This window comes from Myotis myotis, unplaced genomic scaffold, assembly GCF_014108235.1.
Source record: "Myotis myotis isolate mMyoMyo1 unplaced genomic scaffold, mMyoMyo1.p scaffold_m19_p_48, whole genome shotgun sequence".
Lineage (NCBI taxonomy): Eukaryota > Metazoa > Chordata > Mammalia > Chiroptera > Vespertilionidae > Myotis > Myotis myotis.
The window spans coordinates 420,402-434,474 of NW_023416355.1; the positions used below are offsets into that span (position 1 = coordinate 420,402).

Sequence of the window (14,073 nt, forward strand, 5' to 3'; positions counted from 1 at the left end):
AGTTTATAACCTTTGAAGGTGGAGTTACTGAGCATGACACTGAAGTTTTAGGCCATAAAGATTATCTGTTTTAGATTCAGAGCAGATCTATAGCCAAGTCACCTGGTAGAGGACCTTTGAACTAAAGTCAAAGGCAAGCAATTTGGAGGAAATATTAGAACTATATAGTATGTGATCAAGGGTTAATGTCCTTAGTATAAAAGCATTTCTAAAATGAATTGTTTCAGCAACTTTATTTTTAAGAATTTATCCAAAGGGGGAAAAAAAGAATACTTAACTATAAAATTAGTTATAAAAACAAAGTATCAAAAACAGTCTTCATTAGAAATTTCGTTATAAAAGCAAAAACTTGTCAGTAGTCACTAGAATTTAAGCTCCGTGAGGCACAGACCTTGGTCTTTCTTATGTTCTCTGCACAGTGCCTGGAACGTAGTACGTCTCAGTAAACGTGAAATGACTGAACAGCCATCCAGCTCGTCACCAGTGGGTTTGGCTCAGTGAAGGTGCTCCTGGGATGTGTGCAGCTGGTACCGTTTTAAGGGGCTCTTTGTTGTCTTGGGATGACCACAATGCAGTAATGGGGGGGGGGGTGGAAAATTATGCATCTCTGTATCAAAGAAAGTCTAGAAGAAATATATACCCTGCTCACTGTGACACGGATATCCTCCTGGGGATGGGTCAGGGAAGGAACATGTCGTAAGATATAATTTTCTCCATACTTTTTGGTGGGAAATTGGCCAAGATCATGATAATTAGGAAAAACATTTTCATTTTGTAAGAAACATAAAAACAAATTATATTTAAAAGTATGACGCTCTCTCAAAGTTAGCATGACTGAGATGAGCATGTTCTAGAAATTTCATAGTTTTAGTTCATTTGCCTTTATTTTTTTTATTGAGGTATAATTGACTAAATTTGCCTTTGAGGTAAAAGATTTCTATTGATGGTGTTTCATAGCATCTTATATCCATCTTTTTTTCACTTGCTCCATTTCACTGGTTTTTTGTATAAGAATGGATGCCAAGAAAAAAGATGAAAAAAAATGGATGCCACAGAGGCTATTATTGTGGACATAACAACTACAACGTGGCTTTTTAAATGACAGGACTTTTCAGTAACGTTACACGGTAACACTCTTGACAACCTGGCAGAACTGAAGACGAGAGGGTTTGAGCTGGTGGTGAAGACCTAGGTCGAGTGCAGGAGATGCTCCAACCCCCACTCCAGCCCCCACACACAGGCCCTGTGGATGCAGAGAGCAGACAGGAAACTGGCGCTGAGATGTGTCCTCTTGGTGAGCACAGGTTGTAAGGGTGGGATTGTACCTCAAGTCTAAATGGATGGGGAAACCTTGTATAATGGAGTCTTCAGAATTGATTGCCAAGATTACATTGTTTGATTTAAAGCACAAAGACTTCATTTCCTGCAATTAGATGTGCAGAGTGTCTGGTTAAGTATACCCTTCATGCCCACAGAAGCCACTGCAGAACCGAGTGTTTAGGGGCAGAATTGGGGGCAGGAGGAGACAGCTGGTGACAGGGTGGGGGGTCAGCCGCTGGCCCCGGTAGCAGCTGCCCAGGTGTACAGGAGGGGTTCTGGAATCCTGTGGCTGTTGAGGTGGTGACCGGCTGTGGATCCACCAGCTGTGTGCCAGGTACTGGACTAACGCCAGGGTTGGCAGACTGCAGCTTGCCATCCTTTTGTAGCCCGCGAGCGAAGAGTAGTTTTTACTTTAAAAATCATTGAAAAACAAAAAAAATAAAAATAAAAATCATTGCAAAACAAATCAAAAGAAGAATCCCTTTCTGGTTCGTGGGAAAGTTGTGTGGTTTTGAGTTTTTGTCCACAGATGTTTGGTCAGAGCACAGCCGCTCACTCCTTCATGGGTCATCCGTGGCTGCTTTGGGACACAGAGTCAGCAGGAGAATTTGTGGTTGCTGCAACCCTGAAGGCTTTGCTGTCTGGGCCCCTCCAGAAAAAGTGGCCACCCCTGCTGTGAGCTCTAGACCCCCCCCAGCAGACAAGCCGGCCCGAGGTCACAGGGCTGGGACCCAGACCCTGCGGTTTTCTCACTGCTCACGGCTCCGCAGGAAACATGCTCTGTGCCTTGTTTTCCTTGAAAGTGTTTCTGTCGTCAGTTATGTGCTCACATAGACTAAGCGGGGTGAGCTGCTTGAGGACAAGGAGGAAGAACTTCGGGTTCATTTTCAAATGATCTTTTGTTACCCGGACAGTGATGCGTGAAAGGGGTCGGGACTTAATCACAAGGGGTTTAGCCGTAAGAAAGGCTTCAGTGCAGATGAGTCCACCTCTGCAGTGTCTGGGCTGTTTGCTCCCGGTGGCCAGTCCCCGTCTGGCGCAGCAGCTGGCTGGGTGGCACCGCTCACGTGCACTCGCCAGGCTGCTTCCGCTGGGGTAGGGCTCTGACATCAGCGACATTACCTGGACTATTGCTTAAGTTGGCTGTAAGTTGTTGCACAAGATACATGGCTGGGCATATGTCACTCTTTGTTTTTGTCTCTGACACTACTTCCTCCCTGTCTCAGGCACCGCTCCTCGGCCTGCCTGTGTGAACAGTGCGCCCCTTTGGTGGAAAACCCACAGCCCATTCCTGACTGCGGACGGGCTGCGGAGACAGTGACTGCGTTCTCAGAGGGACACTGGGCCGTGTCTGAAGACATTCGGGGTTGTCACCACTTGGGGTGCTACTGGCATCTTGTGGGTAGAGGCCAGGGGTGCTGCACAGACCGCGCCAGTGAGCAGTGCCTCAGGGAGACCCATGCTGTGCGGGCCTGGCCCCCGCTCCTGGGGTCGAGGCTCCTGGGGTCGAGGGCCGGTCGAGGGCTGTGTTCGGGCAGGCTCCCCTTTGGTGCGGAGGAGGTCTGTGTGTACTTGGGCCCCTTTTCCCCACCCCCTGTGGTATTTCCACGCTCTCCATGGGCTGATTCCCCACACTCTGCTGAGCTTTCCTCATTGTCTTTCGCTTTCTGCTGGCCGATTAGTTCAACTTCCATAAAATGAAGTGCTTGACCCCAGAGAGTAGTAGATGAGGAGACTGGGAATGTGGCTCACATAGTGAGAAGTGAGTGGGTGGGCCACTGCCCATGGGCCACCTCCACTCAGATTGCTGTCATGGTCTAATGCCTCCTGTCCCCCTAGGCCTGTGGAGGCTCACGCAGGGGACAGTCCACTGCTCACCAAAGAGCCAGCCCCTCTGGCTGAGGTCATGCTCCCTGCCTGAAGGGGCAGCTCCAGCCATGCGGGCAGGAGCGAGGGCATGGGGGGCGCAGCAGTCACGGAGGCCACGCAGGTGCTCCTCGTTCCCGCTCACCCTTCATCGCTGCCAGTTGCCATCATAATGCCAAGGCCACTTTATTTTAAAACAAACGTGAAAGTATTAGGAGGTAGATCGCAAAAATTCACATCCGTTTCCCCCTTTACCTCTGAACACCTCCGTGTGTGCTTTTTGAGAGCTCAGGCCTGTTCCGTGTAACCACAGTGCAGTGACCACATCAGCACATTTAGCACGGAGGCCGGCTATTTTCCCTTCCACACGCTGCTGCTGTCCCCACAGTGTCCTCTGCAGTGGTTCCTTCTGTCCAGACCCACGTGTTGCACTTGGAGGTGACGTTTGTTCTTTAATCGGATCGGCCGCTCTTGAGCTGCACAGCGTCCAGGTGCCGGCCGTGATCGCGGAGACCACCCTCACCCTCACGCGGGCCTCTCTGCTTCCTCAGGTTAGAGTCAGGCTTTGCATTTGGGTGGAACACCACGGAGGTGTGTCCTGGGCCTTCTCGGCCCTCCTCCGAGGGCCCAGTCCAATCCCCCAGGCTCCGTACCAGCCTCCTGCAGCCTCCCCACGGCCCCGAGGACCTCAGGTCTCCGAGAGGCCCGTCCTCGAGGCCGCATGCGGAGCTGCCTTTCCTGGGAGAGTGCCTGAGCTCCTCTTGGGTTTTGTTTTGTTTTGTTTCAAGAACATGAAGGTGAGGAAGTCAGTTCCTATTTTTGGAGAATTTATAGTTTATTGTCCACATTTCTAGCCCATGCCTAAAGCAGAGAGAGGAGCAGCTCTGTGGGCGCAGTAGGGTGGCGAGGCGTTGCCTCCCTACTCCTCTGTGCTTGGGCTCCCTCTGTCCCCTTCCGAGTTCAGGCTCCATGCTATTCTGGCCTCTTCGGTGTCCCTAGCATTTTCATGATGCTCCAGGCCAGAATAAATACCTAAAGTTTCATTTCCTGAGTCATGGAATCCAAACAACTGGAGTATTTATGTCCTAAGAGCTTAGTAGCCATTTGAAAAAGAAATAATTCCCATAAATTAAAGGAAACTTTTGATTTTATTCTTAAATAAGCCACTGTTGTTAACTCATGGGCTGTACAGCTTTTCAGACTTACAGAATCAGACGGGCCCCCACCTTCATGTTCTGTCCGTGTTGATTTTCATAATGAAAGCAACCACTGAAAACCCAGCTTTGTAAGGATGTGATGTCATGGGAAAGGGCGTAGCGCCCTCTGCTGTTGGAACTGAGATCCATCTAGAGCAGTTGCTCCCTTGGAGTCTGTCATTTGTCGATCTTTGCTGTGCTTGTGTCAACTTTAAAATATCTTGTGTCTTGTGAGTGTGCTGCAGCGTCGCTGTGCAGTGTGGGAGTTGGGATTTTAGTTGCTCACAGTCCTGAGCTAGGCACTGCAGCCTGGTGGCTGTGTGTTCCCACGAGAAGGGCTCACCCACTGGAAGCATCTGGGCGAGGGCGGAAGGAGCGATCGTTCCCTTTCCAGGAATGGAAGTTAAGTCATTTCGGTGCTGTCTGTCACCAGAGGGCATATTGGAGGATGTGCAGGAAAAACCAATGGATGTAGACTACAGGGGCTCATCAGCATTTATAATGTGGCTTCTGTGGGAAAATGAAATCTATCATCTAAGCAACTCTACTTCAAAACGGACTTTTGGAAGGTAGCCTATGAATTTTTCTTGACAGCTGTGACAGATGACCTGAAAACATAAATGATTTGTCAAAATGACAAGTGACTGCCTTCATTGGATCTCTCTGATTTTGGCCATGGCCTTTTTTCCTGTTTTTGACACAATAAGTGGATAAGACAGTGCAGATAACCCTGAATACGTTTAACGGGGGAAAAACATTAAAAGAGATACTATAGTTCTCTTTTTTGTTTTTTAGGGCCACATGTATCTGTTGGGCATAAGTTTTACTTGATTTACAGTTAACCCTTGAACAACGTGTAGCTTAGGGGTGCCAGCCTCCTGTGCAGTTGAACATTCATATCCCGGCCGGTGTAGCTCAGTGGTTGAGCATCGACCTGTGAACCAGGAGGTCATGGTTCTCGATTCCTGGTCAGGGCTCATGCCCAGGTTGCAGGCTTGACTCCCAGTGTGGGGCATGCAGGAGTCCGCTGATCAATGATTTTCTCTCATCATTGATGTTTCTCTCTCTCCCTCTCCCTTCCTCTGTGAAACCAACAAAAATATGTATTATTTTAAAAAGAAGAAAATTCACATATATAACTAGTCCTCCACATACGCAGATTTCTAATCACTGAGTTGACCCTTGAACACCACAGGTTTGAACTGCATGGGTCAGTTAGGGGAAATCCACATATAAGTGGACCCACATAGTTCAAATCTGTAGTGTTCAAGGATCGATTGTATATGTTTAGGTTTGTGTATGATACTTTGATTCATCCTTTCGTAATTAAATGGTACCACAGTGAAGAGATACATGCTTATGTCACTTAAAAGGAGAATTTTGTTCCTATATTAAAGATTCTAGTCATTACTTGGCCCACTCTTCCTTTCTAGGGAGTCTACCTGTAGTCCCTGTGGTAGGACCTCCCCATAGTGTCTCCTCTCCTGGGCCACAGCTGATGGACAGCAAGCCAGTGAGCTGGTGCGGAGGGCTCTTTGTAGAAACAGAGTCACGGCTGACATTGGATGGTCGTTAGGATGTGGAATTAGAGGTGGTTTGGGACTGTGTACACGGTGGTTGATTAAGAGAGAGGGTGGTGGAAGGATAGAGAAAGAGCACCCAGGAAAACAGAGCCCGATGGCCGTTTCCATTTTCCTCAGTTCCAGCTGCATATCTCCTAGGACCTATGTACTTCTTGTCCTTGGACCTGTCCCCTTTCTCCACTTCTGCCCTTGAACCTGTCCTCCGACCTGTCAGCTCTCTCTCTACTTCCTGTCCTCGGACCTGTCAGATCTGTACTTCCCAGGAGGGTGTTGTCTTTTTGGCAAATAGAAGAGACTTAACTAGACCAGTTGTTGGGAGAGGAGGTATTGGGGGGAATTGTAACTTTTTATTTCTAGAATTAACCATTTCCCCAAAGATGTTATTGTTAATATCAAATTTCTTTTTTCCTGTAAGGTTTTTCATTGGCAAAAAGGACTTTGAAACAGATAATTAGACAATTTGTTCAGTGAAAATATATGAAATGATTAAAAATTAGAATATACTGTCTATGTAAACTGATCTTCTTGAATGTCTTTACTGTGTCGCTGTTTTCTAGGACACTGTGTACTTAACACAGTGACCTAGTGTTCATTATTCCTAATATGGAGAGGGCTTTTTAATCATTCCTAATCAATAACTTAAATGAAATTTTGGTTGTTTAGCCTGTTTTCTTATATTCAGTAAGCTCAGTGATTTCCCATGACTAATGATTCTTTGATCAAGGAATTTTATCTTACTTGAGTATTTCTAACTTAAAGATTAATTAGGAAAGAAAGTCTGAGACCAAAAGGAAACGTATAGATCCTTCTTAAAACAGATTTTTGGTGTTTTTCCTGCTTTGGCTTTACTGTCCCCCCCCCCCCTTTGTTTTTTACTGCTGAGCTTTTTTGTACCAACAAAGTTTCGTTTAAGAGAGGTAGAGCCTGGCCGGTGTTGCAAAGTGGTTGAGTATCAGCCTATGAACCAGGAGGTCATGGTTCTCAATTCCCAGTCAGGGCACATGCCCGGGTTGTGGGCTCCATCCCTCTCCCTCTCTCTATGAAATCAATAAAAATATATTTTAGAAGAGAGAGAACAGTATAGATAGCAGTTGGACTGAACATCCTGGAATGGAGAAAATAAAGTTAATTTGTCAACTTCCTGTCACGTCCAGAGGTAAGGAGTGGCAGGGTTTATCAGTGTTTAGTTTAGGTAAGAACTTTAGTATCGTGTCTCACGGACTTGGCACCTGCTTGTCCCTCTCCTCAAGACTCTGCTTAGGTGTCACTACGCCTCCTCTAACACCTTTTATAAAACACCCACCCCCCTGCCTGACCTCACCCTGCTTTATTTTCCTTTAACACCGGATGGCGCCTGGTGTGTCAGAGTCAGTGCTTCTGAGAGTAAGTTCTGGCAGCAGGAACCACCTTGTCGGTGCGGAGTCCCCATGCCCGTGCCTGGCACGTCCTAGAGGCCGTGTATACTTGTGAGTGAATGGATGACGGCTCACAGATAGGAATCCAGGCGTCAAGGCCATTTTATTGTTCAGTGTTTTATCAACAATTTAAAACTTTGGTCCTGTTGTAGTGCTGTGCTCTGCATGTCCTGCAGCTGGAAGTAACTATTTCTGCTCGATTCAGTCTGGTTACGCTGGCGCCTGGCACCAGACGGGCCCCTACGGGCTTTTCTGGCAGCGACACGTCAGCAGACCTCAGCTGACCTTTGCCGTGAGGAGCCTGCAGTTCTGATAGACTCGGGCACAGGCTGTTACACTTGCTTTCCAGTTCCCGCTGTAAATCACGGAGTTGTAGAAACACTTTCAGTGCAGAGTGCCTTCTGTGTTTTGAGGCTTATGGGAAATGTGATGCTCATGCCTTCAGTTTATAAGTTTTGGGAGTATGTCCTTTTTCTTGACTGTGGGAGAGTATTTCCTTTTTAAAATTGTCTTCAATTCTTCAGGGCAAAAATACATTTGTGTTTCTAGGGTTTCTACGAGACCAGTGGTCAGGATCTTGGGCCAGATCTGGCAGAGAGCACCCAAGTTACCTGGGGCGGGGGGAGAGGGAGAGGGAGAGAGAATGAGAATTAGTGTTTTTGTGTAAGGTGTGTGTGTGAGTGTGTGTGTGTATTAGTGTGAGAGTGTGAGTGAATGTGTTAGTGTGTATGAGTATGTGTGTGATTTTGTGTGCACGTGTGTATTAGTGTGTGCATGTGTATTAGTGTGTGCATGTGTTTGTATGAGTGAATGTGTTAGTGTGTGTATGTGTGTGTTTGTGTGCACGTGTGTATTAGTGTGTGCATGTGTATTAGTGTGTGCATGTGTTTGTATGAGTGAATGTGTTCGTGTGTGTGTTTGTGTGCACGTATTAGTGTGTGAGTGTATTAGTGTGTGAGTGAATGTGTTAGTGTGTGAGAGTGCATGTGTGAGTTTGTGTGCACGTGTTTATTAGTGTGTGTGTGAGTGAATGTGTTAGTGTGTATTAGTGTGTGTGTATTAGTGTGTGAGTGAATGTTAGTGTGTTTGTGTGCGCGTGTGTATTGGTGTGCACGTGTGTATTAGTGTGTGCATGTGTATTAGTGTGTGAGTGTGTGTGAGTTTGTGTGCACGTGTAGTGTGTGTGTATTAGTGTGTGTGTATTGTGTGTGTGTGAGTTTGTGTGCACGTGTGTATTAGTGTGTGCGTGTGTATTGGTGTGTGTGTATTAGTGTGTGAGTGAATGTGTTAGTGTGTTTGTGTGCACGTGTGTACTGGTGTGCATGTGTATTAGTGTGTGAGTGCGTGTGTGAGTTGGTGTGCACGTGTAGTGTGTGTGTGTATTAGTGTGTGAGTGTGTATTAGTGTGTGAGTGAAGGTGTGTGTGTGTGAGTTGTGTGCACATGTGTATTAGTGTGTGTGTATTAGTGTGTGAGTGAAGGTGTGTGTGTGCACGTGTGTATTAGTGTGTGAGTGTGTGTTTGTGTGAGTGAGTGTGTTAGTGTGTCTGAGTGAGTTGTGTGTGTGTGTGTGTGTGTGTGTGTCCCTCCCGACTTAATGAATCAGAGTCCTGGGAATGAGGTGGGGAAGGTAGAGGGGCTTTAAATTAGGCCAGGTTGGGGTTTTGCTGCAAGAGTATTTCCAGACTTGTGTGGAGGCGTCAGATGTCAGAGCTGTCACTCAGAAAGATAAATCAGGTAGTGATGTATGAGAGGGGGAGAGGTGGCTGGGGAAGAAGGTAAGTGGTAGGCTAGGCGGGGGCAGGGGGAGGAGAGCTGGAAGCAAGGGGGGCTGGGGGTGCAGGATGAAGGGCGGGGTGCTGTGAAGGGGCTTCTTGGCCTGCTCTGGAGGAGGGTGCGGAAGCACCATGAGTGGGTTTGGGGAGGAAGGGCCTGTCAGTGCAGTGGGGGGTTGTGCCCTTGGGGCACTGCCATGTGAGGACAAGGGGTTGGAGTGCAGTCAGGGAAAGGGACTAGCAGAGAGCTAACAAGGGACTAGGGTCCCCAAACCAGTGGGAGCTGAGTGCGGAGGGGAAGCAATGAGGTGTGGCTGACCTGGCTCCAGTGGGCTGAGATGTTGTTGCCACCATCCAGGTGGGCGTCGGGAGGGGCGAGGAGGGAGGAAAGGGGTTGCCCACCCCTCATGCCCTGACGGGGCTGGGGATTGAACTCATAACCAAGGTACATGCCCCTGACTGGGAATTGAACCTGCAACCCTTCAGTCCCTGGGCTGACACTCTAACCACTGAACCAGTCGCCCAAGGCTGCTGTCGTGTTAGCTGTTGTCATTTTTATTTTTTTAGACAATCTAAAGGGAAAGAGGTCAGTGGCTCTGACTAAAGTATTGCATGTTTTTAAAATTATTGTGACACGCCAGTGGAAAATCGCTGGGCTAGAGCAAGTCCCTGGCTTAGAGCTTGCCCGAGACAGCGAGGACTGAGACCAGACCTTCGGGTGCGGCTTCTGCCGGAGCGTTGGTGCTGCATGAGAGCACTGACACCACCTTGGAGCTGAAGGAGCAGCCCAGGAAGGACTGGAAAGGGTCCGAGAAGAAAACCGTGTCTCCCGCGTCTTTCCGGGGGAGACATCCTCCAGCACAGCGGTCGCCACCCTGTCGGACCTCGCGGACCGCCAGGGGCCCGCAGACCGCTGGTTGGCGACCGCTGCTCTAGCAGCTTCCCAGACTTGCTGTGTCTTCATTCTGACGTTAGACTTGATAACTGTGAGTATCGAATTCCTTTTTGGAATTGGTTCCACGTGATGTTTTGTTGGGAGTCTCCTGCCATTCTTGACCCGTGGTGCATCTCCAGTTTCTTCCGTGTGGGAACTGTGGGGTCTTGCTTTGTCCTGGCGACCTGAACCACGGCCTCTGAGGGTCATGTGGCCCTTAGTGCTTGGTCCCCGTCTGGCCACACGTGGCTCTGGGAGGGAGTTACTGACCTCGCCAAGCGGAGGTGCGCCTCCTCGTTTCTGTGCGGGGGTTTGAAATGCTCTGAGCTGTTCTCTGCACTCTCCCATGTTAAGGCGTTTTCCTGGCTGTATTTCCTTAGTTTTTTCCCCAGGAATGTATGGGCACTCAGTTGTTACTCTGGTGCTTGGTGGCAAAGTTACTTTTTTGTTGCAGAATTTGAGCTCTTCACTTGGGCAAAACCTATGTTGGGAGAAAGTTGGAGGGGTCTTTTCAGGGCATATTGCGTAGTTGTAGTTTTCTGCAAAATTAAAAAAATGTCTAACATAACCTTTCCCTGAAAGATTCACTGTCTGTCCTATATGTAAACCACAGTGAAGTGCCTTAAAATTTTCTTAACAAACACAGCAACATGCAGGATATTATAAAAACAACGGGACACGTTTCGAAATGATCGCTTAGCAGCTGGTGAGCCGGCACTGCTTGGTGTTGCAAAGTGTCCCTCACGTGCCGGCGCACCTGTTTGTGGAGCTGGGCTCGTCCTGCTGGGAGAGGTGCAGGCACCAGCTCTCGGGGTCTCGGGAAGATGTGATCCTGCGGGCAGTGCCCTACAGGTGGGTCCCCTGTGACCCCCGGTCCCCCCCCCCGAAGACGGCCGGTGGGAGCCCACTGGGAGACGGGCTTCCCAGGAACTTTCTGAAGCTACGGGGCCTCTGTCCTCGGCCTGGAGAGGGCACAGAGCTGCGTGCACAGCATGGCCCAGACACCCACTTCTGTGGGATCTTCACCTCTGTCCACGCCCCTTGGACAGGTGCTCACCTTCTGCCCAAATAAAGTGGAGCTGTTTTCATCTTCATGGGCATGAGTTTTGAGCAGAAGAGCGATGGTGTGCTTTCTGGCCTGGCTTCCAGCTTGTGACAGGTGTGAGGCGTCCATTCTTCCTTGGCCAGCAATTTGAGAAAAGTATTCTGGCACCGTGAAGGTTAAGGCAGCTTCCTTTTGGAGAGTTTGGGGCCTGGACACACTGAGGATTAAACACCCAGACACCGTTCAGCTAAAGACCAGATGGAATGAACCCTCCATGCCAGTGACTGGCCCGTGGAGAGGGCACATGCTGTTCCCGGCCTGTTGCTCCTCGCTGGTGTCCACAGGAAACGATGATGCACAGAAAGCGCTCACTTGTCAGGAGGCGCAGAGCTGGACAGAGCAGCCTGGGGGCGGCCAGGCACGAGCTGCTCGACGCTGTACAGCGACCGGGGCTGCCGTGGGCCTCAGCTCTCAATCACCGGAAATCCCCTCATGTTTGGAAATTAAACAAGTCAAAGACATCAGAAGGGAAATTTGAAAATATTTTCATTTGAATGAAAGTAAAAACAAAACATAACATGTGTGGGACAGTGGTACTTAGAGGGAAATTTCTAGAATGAAGCGCTCGCTACAGAAAACGAAAGGTCTCACCCCCCTAAGCTTCTGCCTCTAGAAACTGGAAGAAGAGCACCTGCGCTCCACAGGCAGGGCCAGGAGCAGTGAGCAGGCTCCCTGAGGTGCGAGCAGGCGGAGAGGAGGCCCTGAGAAGGGCCCGGGAGCACGCACAGCGACGGAACGGACGCAGACGTGGAGATTACGGTGAACTAGGGGGTCCTTTATGTCTGAAAGGACACAGGAGGCAGAATGCATGCAGTGTGCCACTAGATCGTAACATCTCGCTGCCAGCTGCTCAGCCGCTAAGGAAGCCTCTCCACGCTGACGCAGTGGGCCAGGCAAGGCCTCACTCTGCGATGGGGCCGTACCCTCTGACTGAACTGTGGCTCACCCTTCTTTTGCTTGATAACTTCAAAGGCATGTTTTTAAAAAGTTAGTATTTGCCTTTTATTGACATGGCTGTTCCCTTCCCCCCAACTCTTACTTTTGAATCATGTGACGCTGTAGAGAGTTGAAGCAGCAGGTCCCCAGGAGCGAGTGACCCGTCACACCGCCCGCTCCTCTGTGCTGTCCGGGGAAGCATTTCATCGATGCAGATGTCACTCCTGATTCTTGACGCTCAGCCAGCGTCCCCAGAACAAGGCTGTCCTTTCTCATCGCCAGAGTCCTGCCTCTACCCAGAACTTTAACACTGACCCAGCCCTGCCTGGTCCAAGTTCACAGTTGCAGCCATTCCATTTCTCCCCAAATGTCTTCACACCCCTTTTTCAGATGGGGACTGAGCCAGGTTCCTGTGAGTCCTGGCTGAGAGGCTGAGGGGGTTTGAAGCAGCCGACCCCCACCTGGCCAGCCCCGAAGCTGGAGGGCAGGACCTGCTCCGGCTGGGGGCTGGCTCCCTGTCCTTCTCCCAAAGACCAGGCCACGGACTCCGTTTCCTCTCTGGAGCCACAAGGCAGTCTAGCATGTGGATTAACAAACTAGGATCCATTTGCCTACTCCTGCTGCCTCCTCATGTGGGCAGACCTGAAGGGTTCGTATTTAGAGGTTGGGATCATTGCAACAATCTCCTAAAGCAGTGGTTCTCAACCTTCCTGAAGCCGCGACCCTTTAATACAGTTCCTCATGTTGTGGTGACCCCCGATGTCATTGTTACACATAGAACATAATGAAAGCACAGTGATTAATCACAAAAATAATATGTAATTATATATGTGTTTTCCGATGGTCTTAGGTGACCCCTGTGAAAGGGTCGTTCGACCCCCAAAGGGGTCGCGACCCACAGGTTGAGAACCGCTGCCCTAAAGTGAGCAGCTCTCACCTGGGCCTCCAGGGACACCCCTTGGTGCCTGGAGCCATTTTTGGCAGGTACAGCGGGGCGGGGGGGGGGGGGGGGTGAATATCCTACAGGGACAGTCTGGGCTGACTGCCGAGCTGAGTGTGAGTCTGCTTTTGACCGTGACTGTTCAGTGATGGGTGGTGTGCGCTGCAGACTCCCTCAGAGGGTTCGGGGACTGAGCATCGTTCATTTCTGTGGCCTCCAACTTATGCTTCCACGCCGTGGTTTTGTTTGTTTGTTTGGTTGGTTTTTAACTATCTTTAATGGCCCTTTGCCCTGTTCCTCCCCTCTGGCAGCCACTGCCCCGTCGGTGGAGTCGCTGTCTGGTCAGTTGACGCAGATGCAGTCATGCCTGCGCCGCCTTCTCCACGAGGCGTCCCGGTGGTGGTGTGTGTGCTCGCCTCCTCCTGTGGCTGCGTGATCTTCCCTCGTGGGGGTGCCGCGTGCTCATCTGCTCTGCACTTGGATGTTGGGGCTGTGGCCCTCTGGGGGCTTCTGTGAACACAGGTGCACCCGCATCCAGTGCCGTGTTCAGTCCTGTTGGGTGGATGTCCAGGAGCGGGTGGCTGGGCTGTGGGAATGAAAGTCTGCGTTAAAGCCTTGAGGAACCACCCACCTATTTTATTTCCACCCCCACTTTCTCTGCCAGGAAAAAAAAAGTATAACATAAGCAGCTTAATTCCAAAATAAAATTATTTTGCTAAATAAATAAATGCCTTAGAATTCACACTTCAGCTGGGGGATATTTCAGTGTCCTGATGCCTCCTGACTCCCAACCAGCATGTGCACATGGGCTTGTAGGCTCACAAACAGGGACTTAATCCAGTAGTCGTCAATTTTCGGACCTCGAGGACCACCGGTTGGCGACCGCTGATTCACCCACAGGTGGGGGAACCTGTCAAACATCCACGCGGTCGTTTCACAGTTTCACGTGGAGAGATCACAGAAACATTTAAAGTTTTGAAACTCAAGTTTATGGGAAAGAACAA

General features: G+C 49.6%; 1 protein-coding gene across 2 annotated transcripts in view; it reads left to right on the forward strand.

Moving 5' to 3' along the window:
- The window catches only part of GNB1 (G protein subunit beta 1), a 62,973-nt gene that overhangs the window by 20,635 nt on the left and 28,265 nt on the right, over nt 1-14,073 (forward strand). The window lies entirely within an intron of this gene.